Source organism: Mauremys mutica, chromosome 1 (assembly GCF_020497125.1).
Source record: "Mauremys mutica isolate MM-2020 ecotype Southern chromosome 1, ASM2049712v1, whole genome shotgun sequence".
Taxonomy (NCBI): Eukaryota; Metazoa; Chordata; order Testudines; family Geoemydidae; genus Mauremys; species Mauremys mutica.
This window is the reverse complement of record NC_059072.1, coordinates 61,015,409-61,036,203: the sequence shown is the minus strand read 5'-3', so window position 1 is coordinate 61,036,203 and position 20,795 is coordinate 61,015,409.

The following is a 20,795-nucleotide window of genomic DNA, read 5'->3' as shown; positions in this document are numbered from 1 at the left end:
GATTCTCCATCACTGACAATTTGTAAATCAAGATTTTTTCCCCCAAAAGGATATGCTCTGGGAATTATTGTGGGGCAGTTCTATGGTCTATGTTATGCAGTAGGTCAGTCTAGATTATCACAATGGTCACTTCTGCCCTTGGAATCTATGAATATATACTTATGCAGTGATCTGCACTAAATATTTGATTTCTATGAAAATTTTAAAGTGGGGCCTCCTGAACTCCCTCTGATCTTAGCTGCCTGGCTTCTGTTGGAGCTATGTTGCTCAGGGAAGGAGATATGCTCTGAATGACTGTCCCACTAGCTACCAGCCTAGGACCCCCTTTCAGAGAGACCCCTAAGGGGATCCCTCCTTCACCTGGGATCCTAAGCTAGAGAGAAGTTGGGTCAGTACTGATTTCAGAAAACCTGTAGGTTGATGGGAGGGATAATGTGGTGAATGGTTGTTCCTTTGGACTGTGACCACTCTCCCTCCCATCCTTGTCCAATGTCTCTACGCCTTAGGAACCCAAGTCCCACAGAGGAGATTTTACAGAGGAGAGGGAGGGGAACAACAGGACAGAGGTAGCACTCTTCTGCCCCATGCTCCCACTTTGATCCACCAATCCCACTCTTCTTCCTGTTCAAGTGCATTGAGTACAATGTGGCCCATAGTTACTTACTTTTTCATAAACAAAGTTTAGGTTTTTTTATCTTAATTTTAAAATGTAGTGGGCACTCTATCATATAATCTTTCTGACCTACCTATTAGCCAAGAGCTAGACAGCATGTGAAATTATACCATAATCACACCTGTGTAGTCACCAATACATTATGTCTCTTAAGTGTTTAAATAAATATTATTATAATAAAAATCATTCTTTTGGGACATCATATATGCTCTAATTCACATAATTAGTCTTCTGTTTTTGCCTTTGCTATTTATTTATTCATTCAGAGCTGAGCTTTAAGTAGTTAATTTACTAGGGATCAATAATACATTTATATACTATATTTGGTCTTCAGTGCTGTAATTGGATTTCATTTTTTTTAAAAAGTTGTTATTGCCTAGAGTATGAGAATAGTCAAGCTGTTTGTAGGTGGCACATATAGTATATTTAGATATGACAACATGGATTTTTCATTTTCTTGGGCTCATTTATTAAAAAGACAAGGTGTTTCAAATGTATCTAGTGATCTACAGATACAAAGTTTACATATTACATGACTTGACTAGGTCTCTTACTATTATCAGTAGAGCCCTGCAAATCCGTGAATATCCACTTTATATCCATGGATGCAGTTGTATTGTTTAGCATCTTTGTGGACCACAGATTTAATGTGGATATAATTATTCAGATTCAGCTAATACCAGTGAAAGTTCACTTTATCAGTTCGTCAGCGCAAATTGAAATCATCACTGCATCACCCCTCTGCACTTTCTTGCAGGTTTCCTCCAGAAAAGATTCCAAACTCTGTATTTGAAAAGTCACTGGAGAAAAAAAAATCAAAAGAAATTAAGTGTTGGTGCATACAGTTAGAAGGGAAATGAGAAAAGCAAATCACCAATTTGGAATATATTCAGATTTCTTATTGATGAAAATGGAGATACTTAGAGCTCTGCAAATCCATGGATGTGGTTGTATATTTTACCATCTTTGCAGATCGGATACAAGTTAATTATCGTGGATACAGATCCAAATTTTTGTATCCGTGCAGAGCTCTAATTATCAGGTATGCTTTGTCTTCCTGTGGAGGACTCATCAGTAGTTTTCCATTGGTAGTGTTATTCTGTAATATTAGTAGCTTTTTTCTTAGTGGAATTCAAAGAAGACACTGCTGTGTTTCTGAGCTATTTTACTGAACAGCTCCTCAGTGACTCTAGCCATGTGTAACAGTCACAATAGCAGCAGAGATGTTATGTCCTGCCATCTTACTTTTTGCCTAATATTAAAATCGGCAAAACCTGTGGGATTAGGACTCCTCATAAAGGCAATGAATAGCTGTCTGTTTTGTTATTGTCCCTTTATTATGAACAAGTCTCTCACTCAAATCACTAAACTTTGAACTAGACTCACATTCAAGTTTTTTCTCTTCTGCTGTGTCCCTGATCACTTGCGGTCAGATCACATACTTAATAAACCTTGAAAGAAAAGAGGGGAAAAAAACCCAACCCAATTCCCTCAGTGTCTGACACTTAGCATTTAATCTTAACTGTGGTGATTAGGAGTTTTTCTCTTGATCCCTCTCTGGGATTTTTTTTTTAAAAAGCACCTACATGCAAAAATGCTTCTTTGGATTATTCTCTCTCTCTCTCTCTTAGTCTCTCTAGTGCTTTTAAAACCAAAAATAAAAGACAATTTGAATTTACAGGTGCTGATTTGGGATTTTTGCCTCTTTAGTTTTTTCAGTCCTAGATGATTCCCCACCATCCTATACCATTCAGAACTAGAGCTACCTGGAATATTTTTGTTCACATGAAACCTGCTCTAATTTATGCTGGTGGCTAAAATGGCCACAAAGCCACATACCTCTTATGGTTCCACCATTTCAATGACCAGCACCCATTTTGTCCTAAAGTTACCTATATAACACACACATCTGGCGTCTCCTCACTTTTACTGTGAAAAAGTATTTGTATCAGAAATAAAAATGTTGAAACCAAGATTATCAAAAGATTTACTCTAAAGGAATGAATTCCACAGCAAATAAGTTTCCTGCACGATTCCGTTCCTGTGTTCCCCACATTTATCACACATTGTGGTCCACATGTGGGCCTTGGTAGTTTGAGTTTTATGTTTCTAGTATGCCTATCCAAATCTGATAGGCATTCTAAAATCTAACATGAATTTGTATATACTCTGCTAACACAATTCTAGTACCAATTTTACAGGTAAGGAGAATACAGGAACCAGCTAAATATGTTTGCAATACCTCTTAAGGCAATAGCCTACAAAAGGAAATTGCAGAGAATTTAGGAACTGACTGTGTAGTGAAACTCTGTGTAATGGGAAATGAGCATTAAGCCAACCCTTTACTTTAAATCAAAGCTGTTCAGTCCTAAAAACATCAGCTTTCTTCAACCACTAAAACTGCTGTTCTATGTGGAACTTCAGTACAACATTTTCTATACAAAAATAAAACTATAAGAAAAAGGCCCCAATTCAGCAAAGCACTTAAGCACATACAATGATTAAAAGTAAAGCATGTGCTTAAATGCTCTGCTGAATCATTAGGGTCTTAGAAATAAATAAGCTTCCATGAACTAGCACTGTCCACTTCTCAACACAGTTCTTCAGACTTAACTGGACTTGGGTTCAAACTAGAATATGAGTAGCAACCGGGGGTACATGCCCATTCACAGCCAGTTAGTGCTGATAAGCACTAGCTGGTTCCTATTAGATGAGCTCCTGAACAGCCAGTCAAATTTTGGCTGCCTCCTGTGCGGGTATATGGGGGTGGGTTGGGAAGGGGCTCTGCACCCTCTTCCCTTTTTAATGAACTGATGCAGGACTTGCTATAATTTGGCCCAGTTGATTTAGTGATGTGCCAGGTTTCTCTCTTAAATGAGGAGGTTTTGTCTTCATACAAGTGAGGAAGAACTTCTCTTGTATATGAACATATAGCTATACACATACCCACATCAGCTACATGCATATAATGATGTGAGTGAATCTTTTGTTTCTTCTTCAAGTGCTTGCTCATATGCATTCCAATTAGGTGTGTGCGTGCCGCGTGCACGTTCGTCGGAAGACTTTTTACCCTAGCAGCACTCGGTGGGTCGGCTGGGCGCCCCCTGGAGTGGCGCCGCTATAGCGCCGAATATATACCCCTGCCGACCCATCCGCTCCTCAGTTCCTTCTTACCGCCCGTGTCGGTTGTTGGAACTGTGGAGCTCAGCTTAGCTGTCCTCCACTTCCCTAGCTTTTCACTCGTTTTTCCTATAGTTAAAGTGTATATAGTTCAGTCTTTGTGTTATAGTTAACTTTTATTGTTTTTTTAGTAATAGTTAGTGTAAATAGTTGAGAGGGGTTGGGGCTTAGCCCTTTTCTCCCTCGTCCGGTGCCGGGCCCATGCCCGGCTCGCCGGGGTTCAAACAGTGCTCGACCTGCCGTAGGCCGATGCCCACAGGAGACCCGCACAGCTCCTGTCTTAGGTGCCTCGGGGAATCCCATTTGGCGGACAAGTGCCGCATTTGCAAGGCTTTTAAGCCCCGAACAAAGAAGGAGCGGGACATTCGCCTTAGGCAGCTCCTAATGGAAGCGGCGCTCACTCCTCCTGCACCGACTCCGCCGCCGGCACCGGGAACAAGTTCTGCCTCCGCATCGGGAACCTCCGGCACCGCAAAGACCCCGCACCAGCCGTTGTCTCATCCACGGCACCGGTCACTCTCCCCGCGGGGGAAGAAGCGCAAGACTCCTGCGGCACCCGCATCTGGGGCGCAGTCTGAGCGCGCACCGAGAGCGGATTGCCCGGCACCTTCATCTACCGCGGCACCGCCCACGACTGCACCGTCGATTCCGGCCTCTCAGGGGCCGTTGAGTCCGATGCCCATTGACTCCCCGGCACCCGCCACGGTAGAGCTTATTGTGCCCTCTACGCTGGAGACTTTCGCAACAGCAAGAGACCTGATTGCCCTCACAGACCCAGGGCCGCCTCAGCCCCCGGCACCGCCGGTGCAGGCCTCTCGGTCTCTAGGCAAGCCAGCCATGATGAGGCACCCCTCGCAGGGCACCGTCGAGCGCCGACGCTCTGGGTCGCGCTCCCGTGGACGATCGAGGTCCGGCCGCCAATCACGGTCACGGCACCGTTCCCAGTCCCGGTACCGCTACCCATCAAGGCACCGGTCCTATTCACGGCACCGATCACGGTCCCGCTCTCCGTCCCGGTACTCCCGGCACTCCCGGCACCGCTCCCGATCCCGGCACCGTGTCTCCCGTAGCAGGTCGAGATGCAGGGACTCTAGGCATCGGTCGACCTCCCGGCACCGCGCTGGTAGTAGGTCCCGATCTCCGTCGCGGTACCGCTATGACTCCCGGCACCGCTCTCCGCTGCGACGTACAGCGCAGGGCCGCTCTGCCTACGCAGACCCGCCCTATTCAAGCATGGCTCCGCCATGGCCGTCCAAGCATGCCTCGGCCTCATCTCACGCCGGCTCTGCCTATTATGGGGACTCAGACAATAATAGCAGGGGTTCCCAGAGACATCAGGCCTCGGACCACGCACCGCAGCAGTGGCCCTTCTGGACGCCTTGGGCGTACCATCAGGCCCAAGGCGAGCCCACAGTACCACCTCACCCGGTGGCTGCAGAGCATGCCAGAGGCGACGATTAGCAGGCCTCCAGTGACCGATACTGAAGACGTTTCGGTGCCGATTCCAGAGGCCCAAGCCTCTCCGACTCCAGATGTTGCCCAGGACCAGGAGCCACTTCAGGAGCCACTTGTTCCAGGCCTTTCCTCTTCCTCTTCCCCGGATGAGGCAGTGGCTGGCACATCCGCATCTGGTCCACCTCCGATCGACCTTCGTTCGCTTCAGGACCTCCTCCGGCGTGTTGCACAAAATATCAACTTGCCCGCCAAGGAAGTCCCAGAGGCGGAGGACCCGGTCGTTGATATTTTGACAGCGGAGGCCCCCACTCGTGTGGCGCTCCCCTTTATTCGCACAATCCAGGCCAGAGCAGACACCATCTGGCAATCCCCGGCGTCTATCCAACCGACCGCCAGAGGAGTTGAGCGCAAATACATGGTGCCCTCCGAGGGCTACGAGTACTTGTATGTGCACCCCCCTCCCTCCTCATTGGTCGTGCAATTGGTTAATGACAGGGAGCGCCGTGGACAGCAGGCCCCCGCACCGAAATCTAGGGAGGCCAGACGTATGGACCTCTTGGGCCGCAAGGTCTATTCTGCAGGGGGCCTCCAACTGCGAGTAGCGAACCAGCAGGCCCTTTTAAGCAGGTACAATTATAACACCTGGCAGTCAGTGAGCTCCTGCCTCAGGACTCCAGACAAGAGTTTTCAGCATTGTCAGAGAAAGGCAAAAAGGTGGCCCGTACCTCGCTCCCGGGCCCGAAACCAAACTTTTGAGGCTGCGCCCGAGAGCAGCGTACCGATGACCTCCGAGGACCCATTTTTGTTTTACAACCATCTTTCCTTTTTCCTCCCTGCGTGGTCCCGCATCACTTCCGATCGTTGGGTCCTTTGCACGGTGGAACTGGGATACCACCTTCAGTTTCTTTCAACCCCACCCTCCCACCCCCCTTCCTCGTCCCTCTTCAGGGACCCCTCTCACGAGCAACTCCTCTTGCAGAAGGTACGCCAGCTCCGGACCATCGGAGCTATAGAGGAGGTACCAGAGGGCTCAAGGGGCAAGGGGTTTTATTCCCGTTACTTTCTAATTCCCAAGGCAAAAGGGGGTCTCCGACCTATCCTGGACCTGTGAGGCCTGAACAAGTACCTGAAAAAGTTCAAGTTTCACATGGTATCCCTGGGGACCATCATCCCTTCCCTGGATCCCGGAGATTGGTACGCGGCTCTCGACATGAAGGACGCATATTTCCATATTTCTATATACCCTCCGCACAGACGGTATTTGCGGTTTGTGGTGGGCCGCCAGTACTTTCAGTTTACAGACCTCCCCTTCGGCCTCTCCACGGCCCCGCGGGTGTTTACAAAGTGCATGGCAGTAGTCGCAGCCTTCCTCCGCCGCCGCCGAATTCATGTCTTCCCATACCTCGACGATTGGCTAATTCGAGGAACCTTGGCCGCGCAAGTGACCACGGCAGTGGACATCATCAAAGACATGTTCGCCCGTCTAGGACTCTTGCTCAACATAGGGAAATCCACCCTAGTACCTACGCAGAGAATAGAGTTAATCGGGGCATTGCTAGACTCCACTCTCGCAACAACCAGTCTGCCCTTGCCTCGCTTTCACTTGATTGTCTCTCTCATTCAGACGCTCCAGGACTTTCCATCAACCTCGGCGCGCTCTTGCCTCCGCCTCCTTGGCCACCTGGCAGCATGCACGTTCGTGACAAAGCACGCCAGGCTGTGCATGAGGCCCCTTCAAACTTGGCTCGCCTTGACGTACCGTCCGGGCAAAGACGCCATAGACATGATACTCACCATTCCACCGAGTGTCCTCACCTCCCTCAATTGGTGGAGGTCGCAGTCCCTGGTGTGCTCAGGCCTCCCATTCCATCCGCCGCAACCCTCGGTGTCCTTAACAATGGATGCGTCATCCCTGGGTTGGGCGCGCATCTGGGGTGACTTCGTACTCAAGCCCTTTGGTCTCCCCAGGAGTTGGCGCTGCACATAAATGTTCGGGAGTTGAGGGCAGTCCGCCTGGCGTGTCAGGCGTTCCAGGCTCAGCTACAGGGTTGTTGTGTCTCGGTCTTCACAGACAACACAACGGCCATGTATTATATCAACAAGCAAGGGGGAACGCGATCCTCCCCCCTCTGTCGGGAGGCAATTCTGCTTTGGGACTTTTGCATAGCCCACTCAATAGACCCGGTAGCATCCTTTCTCCCTGGAGTCCGGAACACATTGGCGGACCAATTGAGCAGATCCTTCCTCACTCACGAGTGGTCCATCCACCCGGACGTCCTCTATTCAGTCTTCCAAAAGTGGGGGTTTCCCCTCATAGACCTTTTCGCCTCCCGTCAGAACCGGAAGTGCCAGCAGTTCTGCTCCCTGCAGGGTCGCTCCCCAGGCTCCCTCTCGGATGCGTTCCTGCTTCTGTGGAACGATCGCCTTCTTTATGCCTTCCCTCCGTTCCCACTCGTCCACTGAGTCCTCCTCAAGCTCCACAGAGACAGGGCTCGGCTGATCCTAATTGCTCCAGTGTGGCCGAGGCAACATTGGTACACGCAGTTGCTCGACCTCTGAGTGGCAGATCCGATACCCTTGCCACTCTATCCAGACCTCATATCCCAGGACTTCGGCAGACTTCACCACCCGGACCTACAGTCCCTCCATCTGACAGCATGGCTGCTCTCTGGCTAAACGAGTCGGAGTTGCGCTGTTTGGACGCTGTACAGCAGGTCCTATTGGGGAGTAGAAAGCCTTCTACGCAAACAACGTATCTCGCCAAGTGGAAGCGCTTCTCTTGTTGGTGCGCTCAGCGGGATTTCCTCCCGGATCAGGTGCCCATTCCCATTATCCTGGACTACTTATGGTCCCTTAAGGAGCAGAACCTGTCGGTCTCGTCCATTAAAGTGCATATTGCTGCCATTTCCGCCTTCCATCCCGGAGACGCAGGCTCTACGGTCTTCTCTCACCATATGGTGTCCAGATTTCGTAGGGGCTTGGAACGTCTGTATCCTCAGGTCAGGAGACCTGCCCCTACTTGGGAGTTGAACCTGGTGCTAGCTCAGCTTACGCGTCATCCCTTTGAGCCTTTGGCCACCTGCTCGTTGCTGTACCTCTCCTGGAAGAAGGCCTTCCTCGTCGCCATTACATCGGCCAGACGAGTTTCAGAGCTTCACACATTCACTGCAGATCCTCCATACACGGTCTTCCATAAGGACAAGGTACAGCTCCGACCGCACCCAGCCTTTCTCTCTAAAGTGGTGTCTGCATTCCACATCAATCAGGATGTTTTCCTTCCTGTTTTCTTCCCGAAACCACACTCGTCGCGTCGGGAGCAGCAACTACACACCTTGGACGTCCGCAGGGCTCTCGCGTTTTATATTGAGAGAACTAAGCCCTTCCGACGGTCTCCTCAGCTCTTTGTGGCTGTTGCTGACCGCATGAAGGGTATGCCCGTCTCCTCCCAACGAATTGCTTCTTGGGTGACGTCTTGTATCCGGGCATGCTATGACTTGGCGCAGGTTCCCGCTGGACATCTGACTGCCCATTCCACTCGGGCTCAAGCCTCCTCGGCTGCCTTCCTGGCCCATGTGCCCATTCAAGAAATCTGTAGGGCCGCTACCTGGTCTTCCATCCATACCTTTGCGGCGCATTACGCCTTGGTTCAACAATCTAGAGACGATGCTGCCTTTGGCTCAGCGGTCTTACACTCCGCGACGTCTCACTCCGACCCCACTGCCTAGGTAAGGCTTGGGAATCACCTAATTGGAATGCATATGAGCAAGCACTCGAAGAAGAAAAGACGGTTACTCACCTTTGTAACTGTTGTTCTTCGAGATGTGTTGCTTATATCCATTCCAGACCCGCCCTCCTTCCCCACTGTCGGAGTAGCCGGCAAGAAGGAACTGAGGAGCGGATGGGTCGGCAGGGGTATATATTCGGCGCTATAGCGGCGCCACTCCAGGGGGCGCCCAGCCGACCCACCGAGTGCTGCTAGGGTAAAAAGTCTTCCGATGAACGTGCACGCGGCGTGCGCACACCTAATTGGAATGGATATGAGCAACACATCTCGAAGAACAACAGTTACAAAGGTGAGTAACCGTCTTTTCTGTTTCTCTGACATCTATAATCAGCCTCTCTTCCTGTGAAATGGTGAATGTTTTGTGCTATCTGTGTAACTCTTTGCTCTCTTCTCTGATATTTGTGCACCTTCTTACTCTCTTTCCCTCTGTTATATATTGCGGAGGAGACATTGTCCATTAAGACTTCCTTGACCAATTTGAAAGCAGTTATTTACACTCCTAGTTCCATTAGTACTTACATCAGTTAAAGTGCCTAGAAGATCAAGATGAACTGTAAACCAAAACCCATACTCTCTTGTTTGAAAAACTACCATGTGTACTCTTTCCTTTTTTTCTAAGGGTAATTTTAGGAAGAGGATCAAATAAATAAGAGGACTGAGCCAGAAGGGTGAGAGCAGCGGCTGCATTGTGCTGTGCTGTTTAGGCAGATCTGTTCAACTATAGAAGAACCCGTCTCAGAAACCTATTTGCCTCTCCTGTGATGAACAAGTCTGTGAGTTATACTATTTTTCAGAGAGGTGTGAGTGCAGATAGAATAAACGGGATTCAAATACTCTGAAAAGGATTGTGCATGTACATGGAAATGCAATTACTTTGTGTGAATGTGACAAGAGGCAACTGAATGTAAAGTATGCTGTACAAAGCCAATATAACTAGTTTCCAGTGGGTTGTACATCTTTTTATAAATCTCCCACAATCTGGAAGAAACCCAGGTGTTTTTGAGGTCTGAGATCCATATACCTCGCCAAAATATAATACTTTTTCTTGAGGAAAAGAAAGACAAGGTTGAAAATATCTAATTAAATCCCCTAGGCCTGCTATCTCTTCCTACCTGCAACACTTCCATCCTCTGCCTGAAAGAATCAAAGTCCCAACGAGTTGTTGAGGCATGAATCCTGATTAGAAACATACAACAAGGAAAGAAGACAATACCAGGTGGCCAACTGTGACCAGTTGCACAGCCCGAAAGTGAATTCCAACTATCAAATACTCCAAGCAATCTTCTCAACCAAGAGTTCGCAAGCAATCCATAGGCTGAAATTTCTCCAGAGAATATTGTTGAACACATTTGAATAATGAACAAATACATTAAAATTATGATTGGCTCACAAGCAATTTAGATATTTGTGAGGATCGCTGGAGATTTTCAAAAGTGCTCAGCATTGGCCTAACTCGGCTCCCCATTGAAGTAAATGGCAAAACTCTCATTGACTTCAGTAAGAACAGTATCAGACCAACATACCTTGGCTTGGTTTGTGCCACAGTTCTGGTTTATCAAAGCACACCTCTCTATACTATATATTTCAAGAAAGTGCCTCCGCTCTACAAGTGAGATAAATGTGCACACTATGCTGTTTATGGTTGTGAAGTTTTTAAGATGAATTTTTTTAAAAAAATGAGGTCCTTTCTGCTTGGAATAGACTCAGAGGGCTTGTGTATATGAACACTTAGTTTGTGGCAAGCTGGAGTGTAAATCTACCCCACGCTAGCCAGTTGTGCGCTACATGTCCATGTAGACCCTGCTGCTATGCACATACAGATCCCTAATGTTCTTTGCTCTACTTCACGTGAGGGCGCGGTTAATGCATGGCAGGCTAGTGCAAGATAGATTTATACCCCAGTTTGCCATTAACTAAATGTTTGTATAGACAGATCCAAATATTCCATTGCATTTTCAGAAGAGGAGGGTTTTCATCCAGTGTATCTGGCCAAAATATCTTCCCACCTCATTTGTCGCACAGTGAGTTGCACTCCAGTTTGTAGACACCCTGAGCCCCAGAGGTAGCTGCATTTCAGGGGTGAAGTAACTATACGTTTGTGAAGTTTTTTGGAATGTTCTCTGTTGAAAGGAGCTTTATAAATGTAAAGTAATAATCTCTCTCTCTATGTGCATTTACCCATGTTCACATGCACTTTTAAAAAATTCTAGACATCGACACTTTTGTGTTCCTATTTAATGAGAAATATTGTGCTACTTTCATTCAGCACCTGGTCTTAACTGTGAGTATTGATAACATCACGCTGGTGGTCATAAATGACTCCAGATAGATATACTCTAGTGGGTTATGAAAATGTGAAATGTCCTCAGAATATTTGGTTCCTGCACACATCACTGGGCTGTCCTTTTAAGTTAGTAATATCCTGTGACTGAAGACCTGGCAAGCATTAGGCTTGCTGCTCCATGTACTGGGAACAGACATCGAATTTTTCCCTTGAATTTCCCTCACAACTGAACTCTGGATTAGGAATATGTATTAGATGTTAAATAATTACTTGGACCAATCCTACTGAAATGTAACTTCCCATTGTAATAATGCATTACCCACTGGCATGAAGAAAAATTGCATTGGGTGTGTGACATGCGGTAGATCAGCAACTAGAAAGATTTACTGTGCTATCACCTGATATATATGTATTGCAGTTGTACCAGGTGGGTCACAGGTATTGGAACAGAACAGTCCCATTAAGAGGTAAATTTCACCCTCAGTACATATGCATATATCCAACTACTATTAGTGTGACTTACGTGCACACAACAAGAGGACAGTACATCTATTACTTTCCCGAAGGGGGAAGTAAGTAGCATTGACAGGGAGCTGGAGTGAGCTTCACTATATTATTAATGCAGTGGTGCTTCCAGGACTGATAGTAAATTCCAATATTCTAGTTTATTTCTAACAGGAATGAATGTAATTATGAACTCTGTTTCTGGCACTGTCTGTTGTAAAGATAGTTCCCTGCCTGTGTGGTGCATATGCTTTTGCATTTTGAATATTCTTTACACAGCTTTTTTGCAAAATAAAATATTTAACAAAATCAATTCACTTTAGTTCAGATATGCCAGTCAGAAAGGATGCAGATATAATCAACATTTCCCCGCTCCGTCCCTGAACAGTGGTAATATGCTGTAGTCATCTTCAGCTAGGGCATAGCTCATTGGTGTCTGACCATTTAAGAATTTAAGAATCTATCTTATCTGATTCAGTACTTTTCTGAGCACTGAAACGGAACCATACCACCACAGTATTATTACTCTCTTCTCTGAATTACTCAGTGTTCAAGCATTATGCAATATATTGTTATGATACTGGAGTTTCAGTTGAGGAAATCAAATGTATATAGCAATTTAATGGGAAACAGAGGTGTTTAAAAATGCTGAAATAGGTCTATTCAGACACAGCTTAGAGTAGAATGAAATGGTAGCAGTTTTCAAAATGGGATTCTCACTCTATTAAAATGCAAATAAACAATGTTTTTTTCTTCAGACACCCCTGTCTATGTATAAAATAATAACAGTAGGAAAAACCTGTGTATTGTCATCTCTGACATTTTTGTATATACTTAATTTGTTCATGAATTAGAACATCCTACCATTGCTGTTACATGTGTGAGGTGAGTCAGATATTGCTTATAAAATATACTTTTAAAGAATTAAGAAATCTGGCAGACATTCAGTGGAATATACAAGAAAGGAAATGGGTGAGGAGAGTATCATTTCATTAATGCGTGGGTGTGCATGTATTTACATATGTATATAGAGAGACTTAAGTGATATAGCACTAGAACAGGTTGAAATGTTTTGAAATACATTTTTTTGAGAAAATTTCATATTTAAACAAAAAACAGATTTTTTTCACATAAATTTCCCCATTTTCCCCCCATCTCTATAGATCACATTCACGTTTTGAGCATATATTTGTAGTTATGTATACATGTGCTGATCCTAATTAAATTTTTATAAAGGGCGCAATTTACCCATGGTGCAGAGTGGCCATTCACAAAAGCCTCTGCACCCCTGTGTGCTAGAAAAGAGGCCTTGAACAAGCTGATACAAAGGGTACCTTTCAGATCCTGAGGTCCCTTTAACCCTGATAGTCTATGATTCTATGAATTCCATGGATCAAACACCCCTAACACCCTGCATACTGGGTATGGGAGATACTATTGCACCCAGGGTAGCTGCTATGAAAGGGATGTCTTCTAGAGCAGCTGCTGGCATAGGAGTTGAGGGACAAATTTGGTTTCATTTCTCCTGTTTAGTGTCACACACAGAGACCTTTTGTATGGGAAGGCAGATGGATTGGCAGCCTCAAAGTCTGAAATTCAGTATTTAGCCATAGAAGCGGTATAGCATTGGTAATGGCAGTATAAGCTTTTCCAACACTGCCCTGTCAATATGCTTCAACCCTCATCTGAGTGAAGCTCAACTCTTCTGTCAAGATTGCCAACAGGGCTAACAATTAGTGTCAATGGTCATAGTGTATAGGAACTGGGTAGTACCCCTTTAAATAATTTGTGAGCCCTCAATTGGGCTTCCTTGTCTTCTGCTGTTGTAGCCACTATAGGTACATCTACACTGCAGCTGGGAATGTGCTTCCCAGCTCAGGAAGCCAGATGGATTAACTCTGCTCTTGCTAGCATTCTAATAAAAGCCGTGTAGCTGGGGGTGGTAAGAAAGAGGGTCAGGCTTGCCATCTAAGTACAAATCCACTCAGACCCCCTGCGTACATAACTGGGTGGCTAGCTTAAGTCGCCACTCATGCCACCACTGACTATACTGGTATTTAGTGTGCTAGCTCAAGCAGACCTAGTGCGTGTCTGTTTTCCCAAGCTGGGAAGCATTCTCCCAGTTTAAGTATATACCATAGATATACCTTATAACCCTGCAGGGTACATATGTATCTAGGCCTGTATATTTGTATATAGTTAGTAAACACTATTATTTAGAACCCAACAGTGTCTGTTTGGTTTCTGATCATTATTAATGTGCAGAAAGCAATAACACAACAATGGAGACTGTATTTTTTACGGATGCTTGCTCACTAGGTAACTAGAAACTGAACTGATACTTCAAACTCCTTTCACTGAGATCAAGAAACCCATCATTTATTTTTAATAAATCAGGGCCTTTCTCAGTGTAATCATAATGAAAATAACTTCTATGAAACTCCAAGAAGCAAAGAGCAAATTACATTTACATGTGTGTATACATGGGCAGCTGGTGACCCAGCTGTTGGGGGAGGCTAGGCCCTGGCTCCTCCCTTTCTGCCAGAGGCCCCTCCTCTTCCCCTGTGGCCCCTCACCCCCACAGGATCCCAGAGCACGCAGCCTCAGCCCCGGTGTGCTGGGCAGCCGGGTGGTATGGCTGGAGTGTCCCCAGTCCTGGAGCACCAGGTGGTCAGGTGGTGTGGTCCAAATGCAGAGAGGCCATAGCGGCAGCCAGGGCAGGGCAGGGCATAGCATCAGGAACTGCAGGTGGGGGCCTCCTGGGGACGGAGCATGGGTGGGGCCACACCAGGCTGTTTGGGGAGGCACAGCCTCCCCTGGCCTATGATACCTCAAGATAGGGCTTATGTGGTGCATGGGCCTTTTTGCCGTCCTTCTGCACAGAGGGGAATTTCACCCCTCTGCACAGAATGGAGTTGTGCTCCATGGGGCTCTATCAGCAATACTGCAAATGGCATTTGGGGAGGCTGCCCAGGAGAAAGGGGTATAGTGACTTAGTGACACTAGCCAAACATCCATGTGGATGAGGCTGTGCAGCGGCTCACAGAGGCTAATGAGTCAAGTTCATTGGCTGTAGTAACAAGCACAGAGTGACTCTGCTAGGGCTCCACAGCCTGGAGACCAGCCTCGGGCCCAGCTGAGAATCACTGCACTGAGTCTGCTTACTCTGGCTTTCCACAGGGAAGGTGGATTTAGCTGTCAGTTACTATCTGTGGCCTTAACTGTTTTGATCTTTCTTACCTTGCCATAGAATGGACATATTAATAAACATTGACATATCCTCAACTTCACCCTTATCACGTGGGCACCATTTTAGACCATACTCTGCCCTGCAGCAGGGAGGAATTGGTTTGTTCAAACTGAAGAAGAGCAAATTTAAGCATAGTTTTGATGCTAGTCTGTGGACAAATGTACTAGTCTGAGTCAATTTAAAGGCCAAATTCAATACCGAAGGTATGAATGAACTATTGATTTAAAGATTCTGGGAAATTACATTGGCAAGATAAACCTAAATGCATCTCCTGACCTTTTGATGTTTGAGACATGGAAGATCCAGATAAGATTTTTATTTTCTTTACATGAAAGCAAGTTTAGACTAATAGTATTGACACCAAGCCTGAAATCTTAATAAAACATTTAAAGTCTGCAGGTGAAATCTTGGCTCCAGTGAAATCAAAGGGACTTTGCCATTTAATTCAAATGGACTAGGATTTCTCTCTGTGTTCCAAGCTAGGTAATAAAAATTTGGCAGCCACGTTCTGACTGGAATTCTGACTGGGTGTCCATCTCTCTAGCTGCATCAATAGCTTCAAAATATAATTTTGGATTTTTCAGTGTGGGCATAATTGTCTATACTTCATACCTATGCTCCATTTAAAATGTGGGCAGGATTCTCTTCTCAGATCTGAACAGTGGTGCTTGAATCCAATATTTTGTTCTCCATTGGGAAATCTGTGCAACGTTGAGACCCACCAGATGGCTCTGAGAAACAAATTTTACCATGCACATTTTTTAGCCCTATAAAACCTGGGTACTGGGTATAAATCTCTCCCAGTATTATTATAACTAAGCCTTAAAATGCCATTTACAAACTAAGTATTAATTGGAGTGCTTAGGAAGATGTATATATCTTCAGTCTCCAGAAGATAGATTAATTTAGTAAGATACAAGCTTGGTTCAAGATGGTTCCTCACTTATATTCAGTTTTCAGAGACTTCAACCCTCCCCCACATATCCCTTTGTTGAAGGATCCATCTTTCTCATCTTGCAAGAGTTCTGTTCCCCTGTCTGCATAGTGATGGAGGCCAAAGATGGCTTCTATCTTTCCTTCTATCTTCCAAAGTTCAATGACTTTGTTTCAAGAGGCAGGATGACCTCATGCTGTTCTTCTCATCCCCATATATGTAACTGGAACTTCTGTTGTTTTTGGTCACAACTTTCTTAATTTACATAGGAGACAGGTAAATAGCTGCTTTCTCTTCTGTCTGGGAGGGAACCTATTTCTCCATGTTTTGCCACAGACTTTAAAACATAATATAATTAAATATCCATATTTCCTCATTTAGCGTTAATACAAGCATTTCACAATGATATTAATCACCAGTGTGTCATTAGATTTCAGAAACAATCTCACTTGATATACCTTTATAATACACTAATATTGTATACAATCAGTTGATTCAATTGGTTATCACTTGAGGTTCAGGATCCCTTGTCTTTGTATACCAGTAAATGTTTGAAAAGGCAAAGTTTATTCAAACTGTGAGGAAGATGACATGGAGTCTGGTTGTGAAGAAAGCTCCATGCTCTTTCTTCTCTCATTTGTTAGTTTAAATGCAAATTGTTCTGTTTCCTGACATCTCTTCCTACTGCTGTCTTGATGGTCCTTTTTACTGCTTACATGCAAATATGGGTCTTCACTGTCTTTGCCTGAAGATGGGGCTGGCCAGAGAATCAAATACACATTTCTTTGTCTAAGGCAGATGTGTTTACCATTGCATAAGAACGGCCATATTGGATCAGACCAAAGGTCCATCTAGCTTAGATACCTGTCTAGCTCAGTCTTCTGACACTGGCCAATTCCAGGTGCCCTAGAAGGAATGAACAGAACAGGTAATCATCAACTGATCCATCCCCTGTCGCCCATTCTCATCTTCTGGCAAACAGAGGCTAGGGACACCATCCCTGCCCATCCTGGCTAAAAGTCATTGATAACCCTATCCTCCATTAATTTATCTAGTTCTTTTTTGAACCCTGTTATAGTCTTTGGTCTTCACAACGTCCTCTGTCAAGGAGTTCCACAGGTTGACTGTGCATTGTGTGAAAAAATACTTCCTTTTGTTTAAACATACTTTAGTCATAATTCTAGTATATATCCATAACTCTTAATATCCATTGTGTACATACATCACACAAGAATGTTAATGATTAGTTATTAGTTTTCAAATGTTACATTACAAGGCATATTTTCTACAAAGATTATTATAGTAGTGTGTAGGGTATGAATATCAGGCTATTTAGTGTCACATTGTCCTCATCCATAACAATTTTACATTCCACATCAAACTTTTTGTCTAAATCATGGGAACAGGATGGCTCCCTAATATCCCAGCCTCTTCATGGGCCACAAAACATGATATTTTTATATCCTCTGGACAGATGACCTAAACTCCCTCATAAATTTGCACCACAACCACCACCTACCCATTAAATTCTAGAAGACTTCCATACTAGCAGCTTCATCAGTGGAATCCTACAAACAACTACGTACAAGAAACCAATGGATAAAATCACATCTAACTTCACAGATCCTATAACTATGCCAAAAACACAGGGAAATTTGTCATCTACAGCCAGGCACTCAGATACCACAGAATATATTCTCAAGGAGAAAGCTGGACACTCCACCAGAGAAGCAGATTGTATCATGGAACAGGCCATGAAACTACCCCAAGAGAACCTGTTTCAATAGTAAAACAATGAGGAATCCTTCTGGCACCTTAGAGACTAACAAATTTATTTGGTCATAAGCTTTCGTGGGCTAAAATCCACTTCATCTGATGCATGGAGTGAAAAATACAGTAGGCAGGTATATATATTACAACACATGAAAAGCACATATTTTCATGGGCTGTAATATATATACCTGCCTATTGTATTTTTCACTTCATGCATCTGATGAAGTGGATTTTAGCCCACAAAAGCTTATGCCCAAATAAATTTGTTAGTCTCTAAGGTGCCACAAGGATTCCTCGTTGTTTTTGCTGATACAGACTAACATGGCTACCCCTCTGAAACCTGCTTCAATACTGATGCAGAAATAAAACTGCCTCTGATCACACACCACTAGTTGTCACCTACTACCCCACACAGGGTATCATTAAACAATTACAACCCATACTCAGGACCACATCCTGAAAAAAAACTTTCCTGAAACCCTCTTCTGGCCCCCATCCAAATTTCACCAAGCTCATCATCAGAAGCAAGCTCCCCATAGACTAGGACACATCAACTTAGGGAATGTCTATACTACCCGCTGGAGCGGTGGGTAGTGTTCGATGTATCGGGGATCGATTTATCGCATCTCGTCTGGACACGATAAATCGATCTGCTAATCGACGCCCGTACTCCACCTCGGCAGGAGGAGTAAGCGGAGTCGACAGGGGAGCCGCAGCAGTTGACTCACTGCCGTGAGATCAGACAGGTAAGTCCAACTAAGATACTTTGACTTCAGCTACGTGAATAGTGTAGCTTAAGTTGCGTATCTTAGTTCGAATCCCCTCCCCCCCGCTAGTGTAGTCCAGGCCTAAGTGGCACCAGACCCTGCCAGAACAACAGATGCAAAACCTGCAAATGTACCTCCACTGCTACAATGATGAACACCCCCCACTTAACACCTTTCATGATGCATGATACTACAGGTGCCTATCACAACCTGTGGTGTAACACATCTAGTGCACTAAATGCCCGAACAATTATGTTGGTGAAAGGAGACAATCAATATGCTCTCCAATGAACTCACACAGAAAAATGATAAAAGACAAAAACACTGTTATCACCTGTAGGTGAACACTTTTCACAAAGCAATCACTCTATATCTAACCTATCAGTCCTTGTCCTCAAGGGAAACTTGCCCAACACCTTCAAAAGACAAGCTTGGAATCTTAAATTCATAACTCTGCTAGACACTAAAAATCATTGACTGAACAGAGACCCTGGATTTATGGCTCATTACAACAATCTATAACCTACTGACCCCCATCCATGCTTTTTTTTCTCTCTTCTTTCCCCACATTATTGGAGAGGTGTTAACTGGCCACTTCAACTTGAATGGTCCCTTGAAATATCAGTTAACTACTTACGTATAACAATCTCCTTCTACCTTGCACTTAGCTGTGTCACTCTAAGGGCAGGTCTACACTGCAAAATTAAGTCAACTTACATTACGTTGACGTTCAGCTACTGCAGTAATTAAATTGGTTTCTGCATGTCCATATTAGCACCTTCTGTTGGTAGTGCGTGTGCTTACCAGGAGCTCTTGAACCAATTTAACTGTGGGGCACTGACAGCCAGAGCCCTACTGCCCGTGACTGATAGCCTGAGCCCCACTGGACTGACAGTTGGTGCCCCGCCACCTGTGGCTGACAGCCAGAGTCCCGCAGGGATGACAGCTGGAGCTCCGCTGCCTGGGGTGACAGCAAAGTTCCCTGGCCTATAGAAGAGCTCTGTGAAAGCTTGTCTCTCTCACAACACTCTCAGCTCGAGGGATCCCAGAACTTGAGCCTGAACCCTGCAAGCCCAAGTAAGCTGACACGGATTAGATGTGTATGTTTTATTGCAGTGTAGATATACCCCTACAAAAAGAAGTTTAGGCCCTGATTCAGGAAAGCACTGAAGAATGTGTTTAACTATAAGCCGGGGTGAAAGTAAGTTAGGCCACTTACCGGTATGGGCTGGGGAGGGGACTCTGGCCCCTGGAAAGAGCAGGGCCTCAGGCAGAAGGGGCAGGGCTGGGGGTCAGCATCCCCCAACCAGCCCTTTCAGGCTGCCCGGGGCTCCTGTGTTGATTTAAAGGTCCCAAGGCTCCGGATGCTGTGGCAGCGGCATCTGGAGCCCCGTGCCCTTTTAAATCGCCGGCCCCTTTGCCCCGCCCCTCCCACCCGTTGGAGGCTGCGGGGGTGGGAGGTCAATGAGGCAGGGACATTAAAGTGCTCCAGGGCCCTTTGCCGTGGCAGCACTTTAATGTTGCTGCGCCCCCCGCTGACCGGGGTGGGGGGATGGGCAGTGACGTTAAAAGTGCTGCCGAGGCAAAGAACCATCCATAAAGTGCTGCCATGGCAGTTCTTTAATGTCCCTGCCCCTTTTGCCTCCCCTGTCGGTACCGACCCTACCGGCAGGGCCGCCGACAGGGGGAAGGGGCAGCAACGTTAAAGCACTGTCACAGCAGCACTTTAAGGAAGGTCCTTTGCCTCGGCAGCACTTTAACGTCGCTGCCCATCTCGCCCCCGCCCCCCCCAGCGGACCTGCCAGTACGGACCCTACCAGCAGGGATCCTGACAGGGGAGGCAAAAGGGCAGGGACATTAAAGCACTGCTGGGTATGGGTCGGTGCGGGTTCTTACCGGTACGGAGTAGCGCCCTGTACCGGCTCACTTTCACCCCAACTATAAGTATGTGCTTTAGACCCAATAAGACTTATGCACATGCTTAAAGTTAAGCACATGCTTCAATGCTGCTCAAAATATGGATGTTTTCCTAAATCAGAGCCTTAATTGTTATGAGCATGCCCACACGCTCTATTTCTTCTTTTTTTCCTGCTGCCTCTCATTCACTCCCATAATCCATTCCAACTCTTCTCTGAATTTACTTTCACTCACCAGAAACACAATTCTAAGAGTTAAATGAATCCACTTAGGG